Raw genomic sequence first — 20,735 nt, forward strand, 5'->3', positions numbered from 1 at the left:
ATTTAATATATTAGTATTACTATATTTTTATTATTCATGTTGAAAGGTGAGCGGTTTGAATCCAGGGAGCAGGGTGAGCTCCCGCTGTTAGCCCCAGCTTCTGCCAACCTAGCAGTTCAGAACCATGCATATGAATATATTGCACAAGATTTCTCTAGCCTAAAATGATACATTTTAATATATTGGGTTCATGGATCCCGTCCCCTTGATCAGGTCATGTAAGTGTTACTTATTGCTATAATTGTATTATTTTACTTTGCTTAATAATGTGTTATTATATTGCTATGTAATGTTTGTGTTGTTTTTATGATTGGAAACCGCCCTGAGTCCCATCCGGGAGATAGGGCGGTATATAAATAAAGTTTTTTTTTTTTATTATGCAAATGTGAGTAGATCAATAGGTACTGCTCCAGCAAGAAGGTAATGGTGCTCCATGCAGTCATGCCAGTGGAGGTGTCTAAGGACAATGCCAGCTCTTCGGCTTGGAAACGGACCCCCAGGGTCAGACTCGACTGGATTTAATGTCAAGTTGCTTCCTTGGGTCAGAAAAAGTGGAAAGGACAGCCTTGCGCCCTCGCCCAACATGGATCTCAACCCTTAGTAGCACACCTCGACACCTGCGCATAGATTTACTCTTACAGTTTAGGCCAAACCTCATGACTCATCCTTACGGTGAGGATTTTCATGGGAGATCATTTGAGGGCGTCTGTGAACAGCTCCTGGTGCTGAAAAGACACAACACTTCCTAAGGCAATGGGTGGCATCAGACAGAGAGTTCATTCACAAATCAGAGCTCAGGAAAGTTACTCGTTGGACTACGACTCACAAAATCCAGCGGCCACAGCTGGCCAATTCTGTGAACTTCATCAAAATAATAATAATAATAATAATAATAATAATAATAATAATAATAATAATAATATTACGAGGGTTGAATGAAAAGTAATGCATCCACCTTCGTTACATGGGTTTGGATGGGAATATTTTAATAAATCAAATGCAGAAATAATCCTTGGAATGTGCTCTTTAACTACCACTGTTCACTTTTCCACATCATCACCCGACAATTGGATACATTTCTGCAAACAATGAACACGTTTTCTTAAGCCGTCACGGAAGAAGTCGACACTCTGTTTCCGCAACCGGCGTCTCACAGGATCCATCGTGCACAGATCTTCCGATAGCCAAGCAAAGCAATAATGTGACCCACACGTTCTTGTGAAATGCTGATTATGCTTGAAATTTCTCTCTCAGTGATACAACAATCATCTTGAATCAATCTGTCAACCTTTGCTTGTAAAACTCGGTGGTTGCTGTCACAGGACGTCCAACTCTTTGTTTGTCATGCAAGTCAGATGTTCCCACCTCGACATCTTCAAACTTACTCGCCCAACGACGCACAGGACTCACATCCACACAATCCCCATAAACAGCTTGCATTCTCTGATGAATCTCCTTTGGGGTGACACCTTCTGCGGTCAAGAATTCAATGACTGCACGTTGCTTGTCTTATTGACCGACCATCTGCACAGGGTTCCATACTTCGCACTTTAACAACACAACCGTTCAATGCTAAGGCTTCCCCGTCTGCGCAGGGTTCCATACTTCACACTTTAACAACACAACCGTTCAATGCCAAGGCTTCCCGCCAAATGGAACTAACTGTAGAGGAGAGTCTACTGAACAAGCCAGGACCTGCCATCTCTTGAGGAGTTACGAAGGTGGAGGCATTACTTTTCATTCAACCCTAAATATCTAAATGTGATGTTGTATTACCCAAAGCATTGGAGCCCCTGGTGCCACAATGGGTTAACCCTTGTGCCAGCAGGACTGCTGACTGACAGATTGTTGGTTTAAATCCATGTAGAGCGGGTGAGCTCCCTCTGTCAGCTCCAGCTCTCCATGCAGGGACATTAGAGAAACTTCCCGCAAGGATGGTAAAACATCAAACATCCAGGCAATGTTCCCTGGGCAACGTCCTTGCAGACGGCCAGTTATCACACACCAGAAGCGACTTGCAGTTTCTCAAGTCCCTCATGACATGGAAAAAAGAATTACCAAAAGCCAGACCATTATTTGAACTGGCTTAATACTGTCTTCAGTAGAATAAATGCAGCTTGGCATCACCTGCGCTGCCATGGTCCAATGTGATGGAATCGTGGGAACGGTAGCTTTAAAAGACCTTTTGCCTTCTCTAGGAAGGAGTGCTGGTGCCTCTCCAAACTGCAATTTCCATGATTCCATCCCATTGAGCCATGGCAGTTCACATGGTATCAAACTGCATCAATTCTGCAGTGCAGATGCACCGCTACTTGTGCAAATCACGGCCTTAAAAACGACATGGATGCCAGTCTTTGGGGAAAATAAAAACCGGGAGAGTGTGCGGCCGAGGAATGCGAGAAAGGCCTTCCGGTCTCCTCTTCTTGCCTTTGAAACACCAAGTGCTGCTTGTGCCAGATTCATCACCAAAGTCCTTTTGGATTCCAGCTCGTGCAGGATGAAAAGATAATGGGCCTTTGGTGTCAGCTTTTATTTCCTTCATCGGCACGGATCAGACAAAGGCCTGCGTGGGCTTCCTTGGGTTGGTTGGCTCCTGCTGTTGACGCAACCTTAGCATTTGAGTAGGAAACCTGTTGCCGGGGCTCAGAAATCAATCCCACGGAGGTCAGAGAGAATCCCAAGTGAGGACTAGAGACAGAGAAAGAGAGAGAGAGAGAGATTTCAGCCTTCGCTGAATCTGCAAATCGCAGGGGAGAGAGAAATAACCCATCGTCAGTTGGTCAAATTAGGCTGTTTTTGGTGAGCTTTGCAACTTTCGAAGGAGCCGGAGCAAGAGAAGCATTACCTTCACCCAGCGGAATTGTATTTATTTCAAATAAGCTGGAGGAAAAGATGGGGAGGAGGAGGAAGTGTGGGAGAGAGGTAGCTTTTATTATTATTATTATTATTATTATTATTATTATTATTATTATTATTAGCTGTTACACCCCAAGGTTGCGAGGACACCTTGAAAACCACACTGGAGCCAGGATCAAAAGCAAAGCGGTTTATTGAAGGAGATATATATATATCTATATATATAAAAGAGTGATGGCATCAGGGCAGCAGACAAAACAACAAAACTACAGGCCCCCCAACCTCGAAATTTGACAACACAACCCATCATTCGCGGCTCTAGGTTGATACAACAAAAAGAAAAGAAAAATAAAGTCCTAATTACAGGGAGAGGAATAATAGTTTTTATCCAATTGCTGCCAGTTAGAAGGCTAAGCTCCGCCCACTTGGTCTCCTAGCAACCTACTCAGCCCAGGGGACAGGCACAGTTAGGCCTCACTTAGGCCTCTTCCACATTTTAACTGGATTATATGGCAGTGTAGACTCAAGGCCCTACCACACAGCTATATAACCCATTTAGAATCTTATATTATCTGCTTTGAACTGGATTATCTTGACTCCACACTGCCATATAATCCACTTCGGTGTGCATACTAAACATAAAGACAACCATACAACAGACATTCAATACTACCACTACCTCAACAATTTCTCACCAACACCACCAGACAACGCCACAGCAACGCGTGGCCGGGCACAGCTAGTATATGCAAGCAAATAGCGTTTAAAGTCAATAGAGTGAATAGTCCATAATATAATGTCCTTAACTGTTCAGAAGCAAGTCCAATAAAGTCTTTCAATATTGTAATCCACAAACGGAACTCGTTAGTTCCACCAAGAAGCCAGAGTTAGACTGTAAACGCCGTCCAAAACAGGGTCAGCCAGAAGTAGCAAGGAACAGGAACAAGACGCTGGAAATCCACAAACTGTATTCCACATGGAAAGCAACCACCAAGGAATCGTAGAACCGAGGTTAGCAAGGCAAGGTATACTCGAGAGTCACAAGGCAGAAACTCGGCCTGGAAATCATGAAATAAGGCACAGGAATAAGGCAAGGAGCAAGGTACTGGAACATAGATTCTTCTTCCATGGATGGCAAAGTTGACACCACAACGAGAACAGGAAGCGAGGCACCTTTAAGGAGTTCTCAAGGTTACAAGGCAGTGAGAGTTAGGACAAGAACTTCACATGGGAAAATTACTCATTAGTGCGCCTGAGAACCAAGCGCCAGCTTCGTCTCACACCCTCCCTTCAACTCCTTTCCTTTGCAAAAGACTCTCTCCGATCAAAAGCAACATCCTCCTCTGCAACAACATCTGGTGAAACCAACCTTGACTGAACATCGGAATGTTCTCCAATTAACTGATCCTCTGTAAGCATAACTTTGGGCTTTGGTCCAAGTCCTGGAGGGGCCCAAAATCCGACTCTGATTCAAACTCCATCTCCTGGGGAAGGACAGATAGTAACGGCTGAGCTACAACAGTAGCCCTAAAATGATAGCTGGGAACACATTGCAGAGTGCATGGTTGTTGTATTCCTCGTGATTCAAGCTGGGAACACACCCCACGAAGCCTCCTCCATGCACAACTGCATCCGACCCCTTCGCACCAAGTCAGCCCAGAGTTCCCCAATTAAATTCAGCTGAAACTGAGATCTGATAACTGCTCATCTTCCCAAGATGCGGAAAGATGCCACTTAGAAATAGCGTTCTCAGTTCTTCCCTGGGTATTTAAAGCCCCAACTGCATTAGGTTTGTGCATTCAGGGTAAACCTTGACCCGTTTCATGTCCCGGCTTTCGGTGCATTTTTTGGGATCCTTCCAGAATGAGTAAAGGTAAAGGTTTCCCCTTGACATTAAGTCTAATTGTGTCCAACTCTGGGGGTTGGTTCTCATTTCCATTTCTAGGCTGAAAGGCTGGCGTTGTCTGTTGATGTCTCCTAGGTCATGTGGCCGTAGGCATGACTGCATGGAACGCCATTACCTTCCCGTCGAAGCGGTACCTATTGATCTACTCACATTTGCATGTTTTTGAACTGCTGGTTTAGTCTGTTTTCTCATCTTCGCCTCTAGCCTTTCCATCCCATTTCCGCATCTGAAAGAACTCCAGCCAGAGTTTGGGTCCCACATTGTTCCAAGATGTTCTTTCCTCTCCACGCTCCATACGTCTCTTCCAACGTAAAACAGGGACAAGGTCTTGAATGAAGACTTCTACCAACAATAAGAAGAGGAGGAGTATGTTTCCACCCTTCTCTTTTTCCCTCCGAGCTTGTTCGTGTTTGTTTGAAAGCATTCCTCTGGTGCCCACAAACATTTGGCAAGAGCCGGGCGTCAGATGACAAAAGGTCACCCGTTAAATGGGCTCCTTATAAGACGTTTGGTGGTTGCATAAAGCGGAGAAGATGGGACGGCAGCTGCCCCAAAAGGAAATATTTGCTGACGGTTTTACTTTCGCCTATCCGTAGATGCAAGGCACTCCCCCTGGCTCATATTATGCATTGGAAATAATAATACATACATGCAATTCAGTTGCAAAAAAACAAGTGTCCCCACACACTGGTAAGCCCACCAGACGTAGCTGGAATTCAGCCACAGGGCAGTTACAGCTCCAGCCTCTTCATGGAGGAACATGAGGTAATAATAATAATAATAATAATAATAATAATAATAATAATAATAATGACATCAGTATGGAGTTCGGCCTAGACAAATGCACCACAGTGGCATTAAAGAAAGGGAAAATGGAGTTCAGCCTAGACAAATGCATCACAGTGCTTGCTGTACATGGATGATCTAAAGCTATACGGAAAATCAGAAACAGAAATCCAATCACTGACCAACACAGTCAGAATCTTCAGCACTGACATCAGTATGGAGTTCGGCCTAGACAAATGTGCCACAGTGGCATCAAAGAAAGGGAAAATTACTCACAGCGAAGGCCTAGAGATGCCAAATGGACAAACTATAAAGTGCAATTAGCCTGAAGCCTATAAATATCTCGGCATACTATAGTTGGAAAATATCAAGCATGGGCATGTGAAAAATGTGGTCAGCAAAGAATATATCCAAAGAGTCAGAAAGGTTTTGAAGAGCAAATTAGATGGCGGAAATGCGATCAAGGGCTGAAGTACCTTACAACCTCTGAGGATGCCTGCCACAGATGTGGGTGAAACGTCAGGAGAGAAAGCTTCTGGAACATGGACAAGCAGCCCGTAAGACTCACAGTAACCCAGCTTTGGCTTGGCTTGGTACGCGTTCCCCAAAGCGTTCTCCCAGAAGCATGGCTTCCAGCGATGCCTTGTTGGAAGCCTTAGCCAAGTGTCTTCTTCTTGTTTGTGGGAGAGTCATGCTGATGAACCAAAGAGCAACATGGGCACGCTGGCATGGGTTTGGCACCCCCAAGTGCCGAGGGCTCGTTTGAGTGGTAGTATTTGAGAACTGGAGCTGGAAAGGGGTGGGAAGAAGAGAAGGTCCTGGCTGGGCTGCCTTTGGCGCTGGCTGGCTGGCTGGCTGGCCTCCCCTCCGGCTTCATTCAAGGGCTGCTTCTCTGCCACAAACAGATGCTGACGCAGCTTCCGAGCCAATGCTGAGCGTGCCAGACATAACTCTCCTTCATTGCCAAGGCTCCGGGGAGAGAGAGAGAGAGAGAGAGAGAGAGAGATGCGGATGGCTTCCCAGCTTTTTCTTTCATGCGCTCAGATCCTTTTTGTGTTTGCATGAAGACAGAGCACCACTGCAAGCTTGGCTCCGGAAAAGAAGGATCGCGGAGCATCGCCGGAGGGTGTTGCGCAGACGAGGAATCCCTCTTCCAGGAGACGGACGAGGGCAAAATGAGGAGCAATGGCATCAAAACACACCTTTTTAAAAAATAGAAATATATAATATTCTTCCCACACCCACACCCACACACATAAAAAGATAAAAAATAAAAAAGAGGGGTGGGCGTTGTGGAGGTCTGGTTAGTAGTAGATTATAGAGTTATCCATGGCTCCTCCACAATGACATGATGGACAGCTATGGCTCCCAAAGTGACCCATTAAACGTGGAATTAGGGGTCAAACAGGGATGTGTTACTGCCCAACATTATTTTCCATCTTCATCGCTATGATACTTCATCTTGTTGATGGGAAGCTTCCCACCGGAGTGGAAATAATCTATTGGACCGATGGCAAGCTATTTAACCTCAGCAGAAAGCCAAAACTAAAGTCACAACAACATCTGTTATAGAACTCCAATATGCTGATGATAACGTAGTCTGTGCACATTCAGAAGAAGACCTACAAGCCACTCTAAACACCTTTGCAGAAGCATATGAAAAGCTCGGCCTCTCATTGAACATCGAGAAAACCAAAGGGCTCTTCCAGCAGTCTGGGTTGTTGTGAGTCTTCCAGGCTGCCTGGCCATGTTCTAGAAGCATTCTCTCCTGATGTTTTGCCCACATCTATGGCAGGCATCCTCAGAGGCTGAGGTCCAGCAGTTGTCAGCCAATCCCTCTGCAATGCCAGGAATACAGCTCAGTAGTGTGACATTAGGAAATGTTGACAATTTCCACAATGTAGGATAATGACAAGTTCTTTAATATAATATGAAATCAGGGCCTCTCTTATCCCAAATAGATCTCCAGCGAATCTGCATCACTTTATTTGCTATCTTGAGTTTACAACTTTTATAATGTGCACTTTACCTAGTCTATTATCATAACCTCGCTGTTTTAATTCCATGTTTTATTAAGGGTGTTTTTTAGCTCTATAGGTTAACGTTTGTAATTTTATAATTTGTGTATTTTTTTGTTTATTGATGTATTGTATATTGTTATTGCTTTTATCTAGTATTATCTGTAAACCACCCCAAGTCCCCTTTGGGGGAGATGGAGGCGGGGTATAAATAAACTTATTATTATTATTATTATTATTATTATTATTATTATTATTATTATTGTTTGTTTGTGATTTTTTTCTATACATTATAACTGTATTCTCAATTTGCTTCTGACACGATAAATAAATTATGATGAAATAGAAACAAAATTTCACTATTCTCATTAGAGTACCAAATTTGTAACTACCGTGTTTCCCCGAAAATAAGACAGTGTCTTATATTATTTTTTACTCCCAAAGATGCGCTAGGTCATATTTTCAGGGGATGTCTTATTTTTCCATTAATAAGAATTCATATTCAAATGAACATTGATTCTATACTGTACAGTAGTTGTCATCACAAACCAATATAACTAAACCAGACAAACTGTGACTCCTGTCAAGAATTTCTTGTTACTATCATTATTTCCATATACAACCGGTATGTAAGCCGCCCCACGTCCCTCTGGGGAGATGGAGGTGGGGTATAAAAATAAAATTATTATTATTATTATGTACATTTACCAATCCTGCATGCTATGGTGTTCTGTTTGGCAGGTGCTGGGCATGCTTCCAAACAAAAACTTTGCTAGGTCTTACTTTCGGGGGAGGCCTTATATTTAGCAATTCAGCAAAACTTCTACTAGGTCTTATTTTTTGAGGATGTCTTATTTTCAGGGAAACAGGGTAAGTATACTTTAGAAACACTTTGGAAACAAAATGCCAGTTTTGTAATGATTTTTGAACAATTTTTTACAGCTCGCACATGCCTATCATTTACAATCCAGTTGTTTTCCTGGCATGTCCCCCAAGATCTAAAGTGAAAGGACAAATCACCGTGACCTTGTGTCCCTCTTTCCTGCAAATTGAGTTGAACCTTCAAATCACCAACAGTTCCCTTACACCTTTTCGCCAGTAGGGGTCAGATTACCAATTTCACATGACAATGGCTTTGATTTTTTTCCTCTATTTTGTTTTGTTTTATAAAAATTCCATTTAATTGATCGTATTGTATTTTTTATATATGTATTTTTATAGATGGTAGCGGGGGTATAAATAAAGTTTTATTATTATATTATTATTATTTTTGCTTATCCAACGTTCTGCCGGCCCATTTATGTTGGATAACTGAGACTCTACTGTAATAGGATTTACAAATGTTTATACGATAGGTATATGAATATCCGAACCTAACTGAAATAAGTGTCAATAATGCAACAAAAATGGATTAAAGAGCGACTATAATAAAAGAAAAAAATTCATTACTCTCGGTTTGTGATATATACAGTAGAGTCTCACTTATCCAACATAAACGGGCCAGCAGAATGTTGGATAAGCAAATATGTTGGATAATAAGGAGGGATTAAGGAAAAGCCTATTACACATCAAATTAAGTTATGATTTTACAAATTAAGCACTAAAATATAATGTTATGCAACAAATTTGACAGAAAAAGTAGTTCAATATGCAGTAATGTTATGTTGTAATTACTGTATTTACGAATTTAGCACCAGAATATCATGATGTATTGAAAACATTGACTACAAAAATGCGTTGGATAATCCAGAATGTTGGATAAGCGAGACTCTACTGTATATGTGATAGAAATGGAGATGAGCGCCAACTCCCAGAGTCAGACATGACTGGACTTAATGTCAAGAAACCTTTACCTTTACCTAACTTTGAATATAGTTGTTCTACTCCAAAAACTTCCTTTTAGTGGCCGAATTTGTTGAGACTCTATGGCGAGATATTCACAGAAAAACTATAGCGAAGACAAAGTTTTGGCAGTTTAATAAAGTTTTTCCCCATGTTTTTATGATATAACAAATTATGAAATGACATTGATCGCCCAGGAACAGAAATTGTGTTACGTAGTGTAATAATAAACAACAACAACATCAAGCTGCCATTCTTTCTCTCTCCCCGGCAAATGGCTTGCTTGTCTTGCAACATGAATGAGGAGGGGGAAACGAAGAAGAAACAAACGTTAACAACCCTCCGAGTCAGGGAAAAGGCAGTTCAGGCGGAAGCAAGAAATGTAGCGGCAGCGGCACAACTACCAGCCTTTCAAATAATTCCATTAAATTTAATTGCCCAGAAAATCTGAGCGAGCCTACCAGCTGCAATGTTTTCCTTATTTTTTCGGAAATTCCGTCCCTACCTTTCGCCCCCAGAGCCCCGGGGCAGCTTTGTAGATTAAAACCACCCCGAAAGAGGCCCACATTAAAAATAATGAGATTCAGAACAAAAGGGGGTATATATATATATATATATATATATATATATATATATATTAATTAAATCATTGAAACAGCAGCAAAAGGGGGCATCAATAAACAACCGGCTCCTGGTTTAAGTATACATTGCCACAGCGTGAGATTAAAACAGGCAGAAAATCAATACTCAACATGCCCAAATTTGAAAGCTTTATAGTTTGTGGAAAATAGGCTTTGACATTTGGGAGTTGTAGTTGCTGGGATTTCTAGTTTACCTACAATCAAAGAGCCCCATCAGTTATAGAGTTTGGCCAAACTTATTTATTTATGTATTTATTACATCACGGGCCCGGGCTGTGGCGCAGACGGGAGAGCAAGCCAGTGCAATTAACTGCAATGAATCACTCTGACCAGGAGGTCATGAGTTCGAGGCCCGCTCGGAGCCTATGTTTGTCTTGTCTTTGTTCTATGTTAAAAGGCATTGAATGTTTGCCTATATGTGTAATGTGATCCGCCCTGAGTCCCCTTCGGGGTGAGAAAGAAGGGCGGAATATAAATGCTGTAAATAAAATAAATAATAAATCACTTCTACCCCGCCCTTCTCACCCAATGAGAAGGCTTACAAGATAAAGACATACATGAAAACAATTCACATCACATTTAAAATCCATTTAAATAAAAAAAATTACATTAAAATTAAGAGCATACATTAAAAACCTGCATTATTATACATTCACGGTGCGTTTCAAGTCCGAATGGGGTCTGTCATTGAGTCATACAGTTGTCATATCACATTTCTGCTGCTACTCTTGCTCAAAAGCCGTTGGACTAGTTGAAGCTTCCAAACAGTCTTCAAAGGCAGCCCCACATAGAGTGCTTTGCAGAAATCTAAGATACTTCAAACACAAGATACTTCACTTCGGCAGAAAAAATGGAATGCAAAGATACAGAATGGGGGACGACGCCTGGCTTGACAGCAGGACGTGCGAAAAAGATCTTGGAGTCCTTGTGGGGAACAAGTTAAACAAGAGCCAACAATGTGATGCAGCAGCTAAAAAAGCCAATGGGATTCTGGCCTGCATCAATAGGGGAATAGCGTCTAGATCCAGGGAAGTCCTGCTCCCCTTATTCTATTCTGCCTTGGTCAGACCACGTTACCTGGAATCACACTGTGTCCAATTTTGGGCACCACAGTTGAAGGGAGATGTTGACAAGCTGGAAAGCGTCCAGAGGAGGGCGACTAAAATGATTAAGGGTCTGGAGAACAAGCCCTATGAGGAGCGGCTTAAAGAGCTGGGCATGTTTAGCCTGCAGAAGAGAAGGCTGAGAGGAGACATGAGAGCCATGTACAAATACGTGAAGGGAAGTCCTAGGGAGGAGGGAGCAAGATTGTTTTCTGCTGCCCTGGAGACTAGGGCACAATGGAACAATGGCTTCAAACTACATCAAAGTACATTAGGAAAAACTTCCTCACTGTGAGAAAGCTGTTCATCAGTGGAACTCTCTGCCGACTGTGGTGGAGGCTTTTAAGCAGAGGCTGGATGGCCATCTGTCGGGGGTGCTTTGAATGCCATTTCCTACTTCTTGGCAGAACGGGGTTGGACTGGATGGCCCATGAGGTCTCTTCCAACTCTTCGATTCTATGATCCTATGAGTCTAGGATCAGACTGCGCACCTGCACAGGATTCCGAGGGATGTAGTTTGGGAAGGTGCGGAGCCTCATGCCAGAGGATTCCAAAGGCCCTGAGATCTTCGCAGTGCTCTCCTTGCACATCCATGCGCGGCCTGTCCGGCTCTTTCTGGGTCCTGCAGGGGGTGCAATTCTCTTCTTAAACCATTGCTTCTTCGGCCATCGGACTTAGTGGAACGGCAATTTAGTGGAATTCTCATTGGGTTCAATGGTTGCTTTCATTTCTGGAACGTGCCAAGAACTGGGAAGCCCATAGCGTATGGACCAGAACCAGCACTTCTCTCAGCCAAGCTACTCTCCCTGCCTTGCTTGCTTTTAAAACCCATTCCTTTCCCAAAAACATCCCTGATCCTGCTTCGGAGGAACGAGAAAGACCTTAACTCGCATCAAACTCAGGCTGCATCTCCGCTGTCAAATTAATGCAGTTTGACACCACTTGAACTGCAATGGCTCAGTGCTGTGGAATTGTAGGAAGAGCTCTTTTACAAAGCCTTTAGCCTCTTTTGCCAAATTCATCAAACTGCAAAACTTGGGATTGCACTGAGCCGCAGCAGTTAAAGTCGTCTCAAACTGCATTAGGCCGGGCTGTGGCGCAGGCTGGTTAGCAGCCAGCTGCAACAAATCACTCTGACCAAGAGGTCATGAGTTCGAGGCCAGCCCGTGCCTCTGTCTCTGTTCTATGTTATGGCATTGAATGTTTGTCTTATGTGTTTGCAATGTGATACACCCTGAGTCCCCTTCGGGGTGAGAACGGTGGAATATAAATACTGTAAATAAATAAATTAATTGACCATGTAGATCAGGCATGGGAAAATTTCGGCCCTCCGGTGTTTTGGACTTCAACTCCCACCATTCCTAACAGCCTCAGGCCCCTTCCTTTTCCAATTATTATTATTATTGGCATTATTATTATTGGTATTAGTGGTTTGATGCTATGTGCGGAGGACGGGAATATGGGACCAGAATGGAGGCATCCTTTGAGTTGTGATGATGGTGATGATGATGGGTGGTATTATTCTTATTGGTATTATCGGTGATATTATTATTATGTTAATCTATGGGATTATTGATCCTCGTCCCCTTGACTGGAAGCTGTTGGGATCATCATCGATTGTCATTTTTAGTGTAAATTTTTTATTTTGTGTAATAATATGTTTTTATATTGCTATGTACTGTATGTTGTGTATTATTGTTGTAAACCAGCCTGAGTCCATTTTGGGAGATAGGGCGGTATATAAATAAAGTATTATTATTATTGTATGACACAGCAAACAAGATAGATATGCTGGATTTCGTATCACAAAATGACAAGTCGAACACTTCCCAAGCGTTTTGGACTGTGTGATGTATTTTTGGATGATGCGTGCAGATCCCAGTAGGGTGGCCTTTTGTATTATTATTATTATTATTATTGGTATTATTGGTTATATGGTTACAGGTAAGCAACCTTTCCTTCTTCATCGTGGTCTCTGTGAAATCGCACATATGGGTGACTGACTAGATAGCTATTAATTTTGGGTGGCGGGAGTCATGGGAAAGGTAGGGTTAGGAATGGTGGGAGTTGAAGTCCAAAATATCTGGAGGGCCAAAGTTTGCCCATGCCTGGTGTAGATGTAGCCTCAGTCAACAGGACAGGCCTTACCTGGAAACAAAGCCTCCCTCACAAGGCTGTTATAAAATGAAACCGTATGTGCACATGCATGTACACAATTATGAAATGAAACCGTATGTGCACACGCATGTACACAATTATGAAATGAAACCGTATGTGCACACGCATGTACACAATTATGAAATGAAACCGTATGTGCACACGCATGTACACAATTATGAAATGAAACCGTATGTGCACACGCATGTACACAATTATGAAATGAAACCGTATGTGCACACGCATGTACACAATTATGAAATGAAACTGTATGTGTACACGCATGTACGCAAATTGAAATAAAACTGTATGTGCACACGCATGTACACAATTATGAAATGAAACCGTATGTGCACACGCATGTACACAATTATGAAATGAAACCGTATGTGCACACGCATGTACACAATTATGAAATGAAACCGTATGTGCACACGCATGTACACAATTATGAAATGAAACCGTATGTGCACACGCATGTACACAATTATGAAATGAAACCGTATGTGCACACGCATGTACACAATTATGAAATGAAACCGTATGTGCACACGCATGTACACAATTATGAAATGAAACCGTATGTGTACACGCATGTACACAATTATGAAATGAAACCGTATGTGCACACGCATGTACACAATTATGAAATGAAACCGTATGTGTACACGCATGTACACAATTATGAAATGAAACCGTATGTGCACACGCATGCAGGCAATGCAGAAATACTTTTCCTTGTCAGGACACGAACTTTTCTCGGGTTCTCTCGTGTCAGCAAATCCGATCCGGCCTCGAGAATGGCCCTGCCTGCGACGCATGGCTGCTGCTGCTGCTGCTGCATTTTGCTCGATTCATTTTGAGCCGTGACCAAATTCCTAATTGCAAACAATGGTCTCCAGCCCCGGCCCAGTGGTGGGCAGCCGTGGAGCAATCTGCTTTCGAGCAAGGCCTCAGCTGCTCCTCTGGACGAGGCTCTTCCCGCCGGCCTGAGTCTCCATCGTGGCCTTTTCAGGATTCCCGAAAGCTCGAGGAGGCGGCAGAAAACAGAAGGCCATTGAGATGCAAATGGGATGCGCAGAGGCCAGGCAAGGAGAGCAGAGCCAGGCTAATGCCGCCCCGTTGGTTTTGGCGAGGAGGCTGAGATGAAAGTGGGATTGTGGTCTCGCTCCCATGAAAGGAAGAAAAAGGGACGGGAGAGAAAGATGAAAGCGTCCAAAACCCACCCACATCCAGAGATCTTTGCACCTGCTTCCTGGGAAGAAATGCATGCAATTTGCATAATATTTTGTCCATTTGCATATTAAATTTCACAAGTCACCTAAAGACAGAGACAGCGGGATACAAATATATATACTGTATATACTCGAGTATAAGCCTAGTTTTTCAGCCTTTTTTTTAAGACTGAAAAAGCCCCCCTCGGCTTATACTCGGGTGAGGGTTCTGTTTGGCTTATGTTAGGGGCAGCTTATACTCTAGAATATAGGGTACATTATTTTTCTCTATTATTATTGGTCTTATTACATTTATTATTTTTCTCTATTATTGTTGCTACTATTACATTTTATATGAATTGTTGTTTTTACATTGTTTTTAGGCATTGCATTTTTGCCTATTTAATGTAAGCCGCTTTGAGTCTCCTCGGAGAGAAAGGCGGGGTAAAAGTGATGTAAATAATAAATAAATAAATTTATTTTTCTCTATTTTTATTATTACTATTAATACATTTATTATTTCACTCTGATCTTATTATTATTATTGCATTTATTATTTTACTCTATTTATTACTACATATATTATTTTCCTGTATTTATTATTATTATTATTTTATTGTATGACACAGCAAACAAAATAGACATGCTGGATTTCATATCACAAAATCACAAGTCGAACACTTCCCAAGTGTCTAGGATTGTATGATGTATTTTCATTATTATTATTATTATTATTACATGTATTATTTTACTCTCTTATTATTAAAAGGATACATAAGCACATTTACATTGAAGAAGATGAGAATAATGATTTGATCAGAGTTGGACGGTCTTATCTTAAATTTGAGCTTGATGTAAATATTCAAAAACATTGAACCTACCGATGCCTCAATTAATGTTATTTTATTGGTATCTCGGCTTATACTGGAGTCAATGTTTTCCCAGTTTTTTTGTGGTAAAATTAGGTGCCTTGGCTTATATTCGGGTTGGCTTATACTCGAGTATATACAGTATATGGCTTACTTTGCTTTACAGTTTATTTATTTTTTGCGCAAGCCTACTGGATAGTGTTTCCAAACAGGAAATTGCGATTTGGTGAAAAAGGGATGCAAGGGCAGGCATGGCCTTAATGCCTTAATGGTGTCTGATGCTGCTGGATCCTGGATGCTAAGCAGGGTCAGCCCTGGTTAGTACTTGGATGGGAGACCGCAAGCGAGTCCCAGGTGCCGCAGGCAATATTTCAGAGGACAGAACTGGCAAAACCACTCGGTGTATTCCTTGCCGAAGGAATGGCATGAATCGACAGGGGACTTGAAGACCCACAAAGACATCCGGGGAAGCATGACATGGGTTTAGAATACTGGAAAGAAACTCTTCTATGAAGCCTGAATTATATTTGCTAGGAATTTCGGACACATCACTAGAATTGAATATAAATGATGATAAACTCTTTACATATATTTCAACAGTGGCTAGAATAACCCTAGCAAAAAAATGGAAAACAGAACAGATCCCGCAGATTGATCATTGGTTGGAGAAATTAGAAGAAATAAAGAATATGGACAAACTAACAAACTAACTGTGTATATGAAAGAAATAATAATAATAATAATAATAATAATAATAATAATAATAATAATAATAATAATAACAACTACTTTATTCTTATACCCCGCCCCATCTCCCCGGAGGGACTCGGGGCGGCTTACATGGGGCCTGGCCCTGACACAACAGCACAAAATCAAAATCAAAACAACAAGCAAATCAACCAACAATAAAACATCAACATGGATAAAAACAGTCATAAAAGGCCAATATACAAAATAAAATGTTAAAATCATGAGTTGGATCCAAAGATCTGGGCCAAGGAAAGCCCAGATCTTTGGATTAGAGGAAAGCCGATAAATTAGAGGAAAGCCGATAAAACTGGGAAAAAGTGGAGATGTATATAAACAAAAGGTGTAAATGTGTAAAATGAACCGGGACATTATAAGAAATGTAAATGAAAAGTAATGTACCAAAAGGGGAAAGAATGGAAATTTTTCGAATCACCCCCTCCGTTGTTTTTATTTCTTTATCATCCAAACCCCTTACTGTCCCTAAACCTGCCCCATGTTCCTTCACTGTTATCCCTACTTGTAAACCCTGTTTTTACAATGTTTTTGTATGTCATACACTTACCCCTCAATAAATAAAAATCTATATATATATAAAAGAGTGATGGCATCACGGCGACCCACAAAACAACAAAACTACAGGGCCTCCAACCTCGAAATTTGACAACACAACCCATCATCCACGCCTCTAGGTTGATACAACAAAAAGAAAAGAAAAATAAAGTCCTAATCAGAGAGAGAGGAATAATTGCTTTTATCCAATTGCTGCCAGTTAGAAGGCTAAGCTCCTCCAACTTGGTCTCCTAGCAACCCAATAAAAAATAATAAAAAAACACTAAAAATTAATACAATAAAATACTATAATAACAGAAAATAACTAAAAATAATACAAGAAAATAATAAAATATAATAAATAAAAATATAACTTACAATAAAATTAATAAAAAATTGCAAATAACGTCAAATAAAAATTACACAACAATTTTTAAGCAATACCACCACCACTTTGCCACAGCAACGCGTGGCCGGGCACAGCTAGTTAATAATAAAAAAGGGTTTAGAATTGTGCATGATGCAAAAGATATATCAGTAGGACCAGGGCCATCTGCTGAAGCTGAAAGATGGGAGATTCGGGGCAGATAAAAGGAAGTGACATCAAAGCCCATTTGGAGACCTTGAAAGGAGACATGGAGAACATGCCCATCAACAGCAACGATGCGGTGGTTCCGGCTTCTCCTGTGCCGTTGCACTCTTGCCATGAGCTTACTATTGGGTCTCAATAAGCTTTCATTCTACCATGGCTTTTATGCTCTTCATGTTGCTCTGTCAACCAAACTGGGGGCAGCTGAGAGGTGGGATGTCTTTCGAGGCTGTGGATTGGCCCGGCAATATGATCTGGGAGATCGTGGAGATCTGGGATCCCCTCCAAGTTAATTCGAGGCCCGCCTCTGTTTGCAAACGCGTAAGCCGATATTGGAATTGGGAACGCTGAAGAGAGTCAGTTTGAGCATTGGACTATGGCTCCGGAGAGCAATGTTCAAAGGACATGTGTATCATGACTTTTGTTCCTGGATTTGTTATGAATGTCATTTCCTAATTGGTTCTGCCATAAAAATATCGGACCGTGACTGAACAAATAAACAACAGCAACATATAATTTGGATTGCTTACTTATTTTATGTGTGTGTATTGGTTTGCAGTTTTCCTTAACTCTTTTGTTGTGGGAGGGGCTGCCGACCATGTGATCAGATCTGGGCTTGTTCAGGGCTCAGACTCCATTTTAGAATAGTTTTCTTCAGACTTCAATGCAGGAACTGTATGCTTTAGAGCAGGGGTCCCCAAACTAAGGCCTGGGGGCCGGATGCGGCCCTCCAAGGTCATTTATCTGGCCCCCGCCCTCAGTTTTATAATATAAAATGTTTATATCAGTTTTAATAATAGAATATATTGTATATACATATAATATTGATAATAATATTATGTTACACAATATAATACTAATAATAATACTATATAATAATTATTATATGTTATATATCTATATATATAAAAGAGTGATGGCATCACGGCAGCGGACAAAACAACAAAAGTAAACACCCCACAACCTCGAAAATTGACATCACAACCCCTCATCCATGCCTCTAGGTTGATACAACAAAAAGAAAAGAAACATAAAGTCCTAATTAAAGGGAGAGGAATAATTGTTTTTATCCAATTGCTGCCAGTTAGAAGGCTAAGCTCTGCTCACTTGGTCTCCTAGCAACCCACTCAGCCCAGGGGACCCTTTACCTTAACTACCACCAATTCCTCAACACTTTATTTCCCATACCACCATACTTCGCCACAGCAACGCGTGGCTGGGCACAGCTAGTTACATATAATATTACAGTATAGTGGTATAGTTCAATATAGTAATATATAATGCTAATTTTGTTATAAAGCAGCAGGATGATCCATCTTAACACAGCATTTTCATCCCTTTCAGCTGGACGCTGTAATTGATTTCATTTATGGCACACATACACACTAATTGTGGAACAGACAGTAAACCTCCCGGTAGCCTTCCGATATATAAAAACGGCATTAAATTGCCGGATTGTACTGTCTATCGATCGGCATACAGTTAATGAAGAAATACTGCAATTAATTTTCTCTCTGTGTAACAAATGCTTTTTTCCCTGCTCGTCCTAAATTGAATTCAGACGTCGTTTCCTTTGATTTATTTTTTGTTGCCATTGCTGAACATTGGAAAGTGCAGCCGCCTTACTAAGGCTGGATCTACACATAATGCAGTTTAGTTCAATACAGTTAATCTGGATTATATGGCAGTGTAGATCCACCTTGAGATGTGGTTTGGTGTGATACAGAAAAAGGGCAAATTCTTACTCAGCTCATCTACATAATGAGTGTATATGTATGTGTGTGTATATATAAATATATATATCTATATATGTGTGTGTATTGTTATTATTGTTGCTTTTTAAGACTGCCCCAAATGTGTGTGTACATATATCCATATGTATGTGTGTGTATTGTTGTTTTTACAAGTGCCTGAATTGTGTGTGTGTATATGTGTGTGTATTGTTATTATTATTGCTGATTTTATTTTAAAAGAGTGCCCCAAATGTGTGTGTATTATGCATATGTATGTATCTATATATACGTATTTGTGTATTGTTGTTTTTAAAAGTGCCCCAAGTGTGTGTGTGTGTGTGTGTATGTATTGTTGTTATTATTGTTGTTCTTTTAAAAGACTGCCCCAAATGTGTGTATGTATGTGTGTGTATCTATATGTGTGTGTATGTATTGTTGTTATTATTGTTGCTCTTTTAAAAGACTGCCCCAAATGTGTGGGTGTACATATATCCATATGTATGTGAGTGTGTGTATATATATGTGTGTGTATTGTTGTTTTTAAGAGCCCCAAGTGTTTGTGTGTGTATTAGTGTTGTTCTTTTAAAAGACTGCCCCAAATGTGTGTATATATGCATATGTATGCATGTATCTATATGTGTGTGTGTGTGTGTGTTTTAAGTGCCCCAAGTATGTGTGTGTGTGTGTATATATGTGTGTGCGTGTGTGCGTATGATGATGATGATGATTATTGTTCTTTTAAGAGACTGCTGCAAATGTGTGCATTTATATAGATAGATATAGTATACAGATAGATATATGTGTGTATTTATATAGGTGGATAAATGTGTATGTATTGTTATTATCGTTCTTTTAAGAGGCTGCTCCAAATGTGTATACTTGTATACGTTTGTATTATTATTATTATTATTATTATTATTATTATTATTATTATTACTACTACTATTATTTTGTTGTTCTTTCAAAAGACTGACCTTTTATGAGACTGCTGCAAATGTGTGCATTTATATAGATAGATGTGTATGTATTATTATTGTTCTTTTAAGAGACTGCTCCAAATGTGTATACTTGTATATGTGTGTGTGTATTATTATTATTATTATTATTTTGTTCTATCAAAAGACTGCTCTGTTATGAGACTGCTGCAAATGTGTATACTTGTATATGTTTGTATTATTATTATTATTATTATTATTATATTATTATTTTGTTCTTTCAAAAGACTGCCCTTTTATGAGACTGCTGCAAATGTGTATACTTGTATATGTTTGTATTATTATTATTATTATTATTATTATTATTATTATTGTTATATTATTATTTTGTTGTTCTTTCAAAAGACTGCCCTTTGATGAGACTGCTGCAAATGTGTATACTTGTATGTGTGTATTATTATTATTATATTATTATTATTATTATTATTATTATTATTATTATTATTATTATGTTCTTTCAAAAGACTGCCCTTTTATGAGACTGCTGCAAATGTGTATACTTGTATATGTTTGTATTATTATTATTATTATTATTATTATTATGTTATTATTTTGTTGTTCTTTCAAAAGACTGCCCTTTGATGAGACTGCTGCAAATGTGTATACTTGTATATGTGTGTGTGTATTATTATTATTATTATTATTATTTTATTGTGACACAGCAAACAAGATAGATATGCTGGATTTTGTATTATTATTATTGTTGTTGTTGTTCTTTCAAAAGACT

At 40.3% G+C, this 20,735-nt stretch overlaps 1 long non-coding RNA gene across 1 annotated transcript; it reads right to left on the minus strand.

The window, feature by feature from the left end:
* Window positions 1-357: 357 nt before the first annotated feature.
* LOC134294114 (uncharacterized) lies at window positions 358-19,911 on the minus strand. Its single transcript, XR_010001092.1, has 2 exons — window positions 14,064-19,911; window positions 358-2,688 (listed from the first exon to the last, which is right to left on the minus strand). It is a non-coding gene; the product is annotated as an uncharacterized LOC134294114 (long non-coding RNA).
* Between the last annotated feature and the right edge of the window lie 824 nt (window positions 19,912-20,735).

This window comes from Anolis carolinensis, unplaced genomic scaffold (genome assembly GCF_035594765.1).
Source record: "Anolis carolinensis isolate JA03-04 unplaced genomic scaffold, rAnoCar3.1.pri scaffold_12, whole genome shotgun sequence".
In the NCBI taxonomy this organism is placed as follows: domain Eukaryota; kingdom Metazoa; phylum Chordata; class Lepidosauria; order Squamata; family Dactyloidae; genus Anolis; species Anolis carolinensis.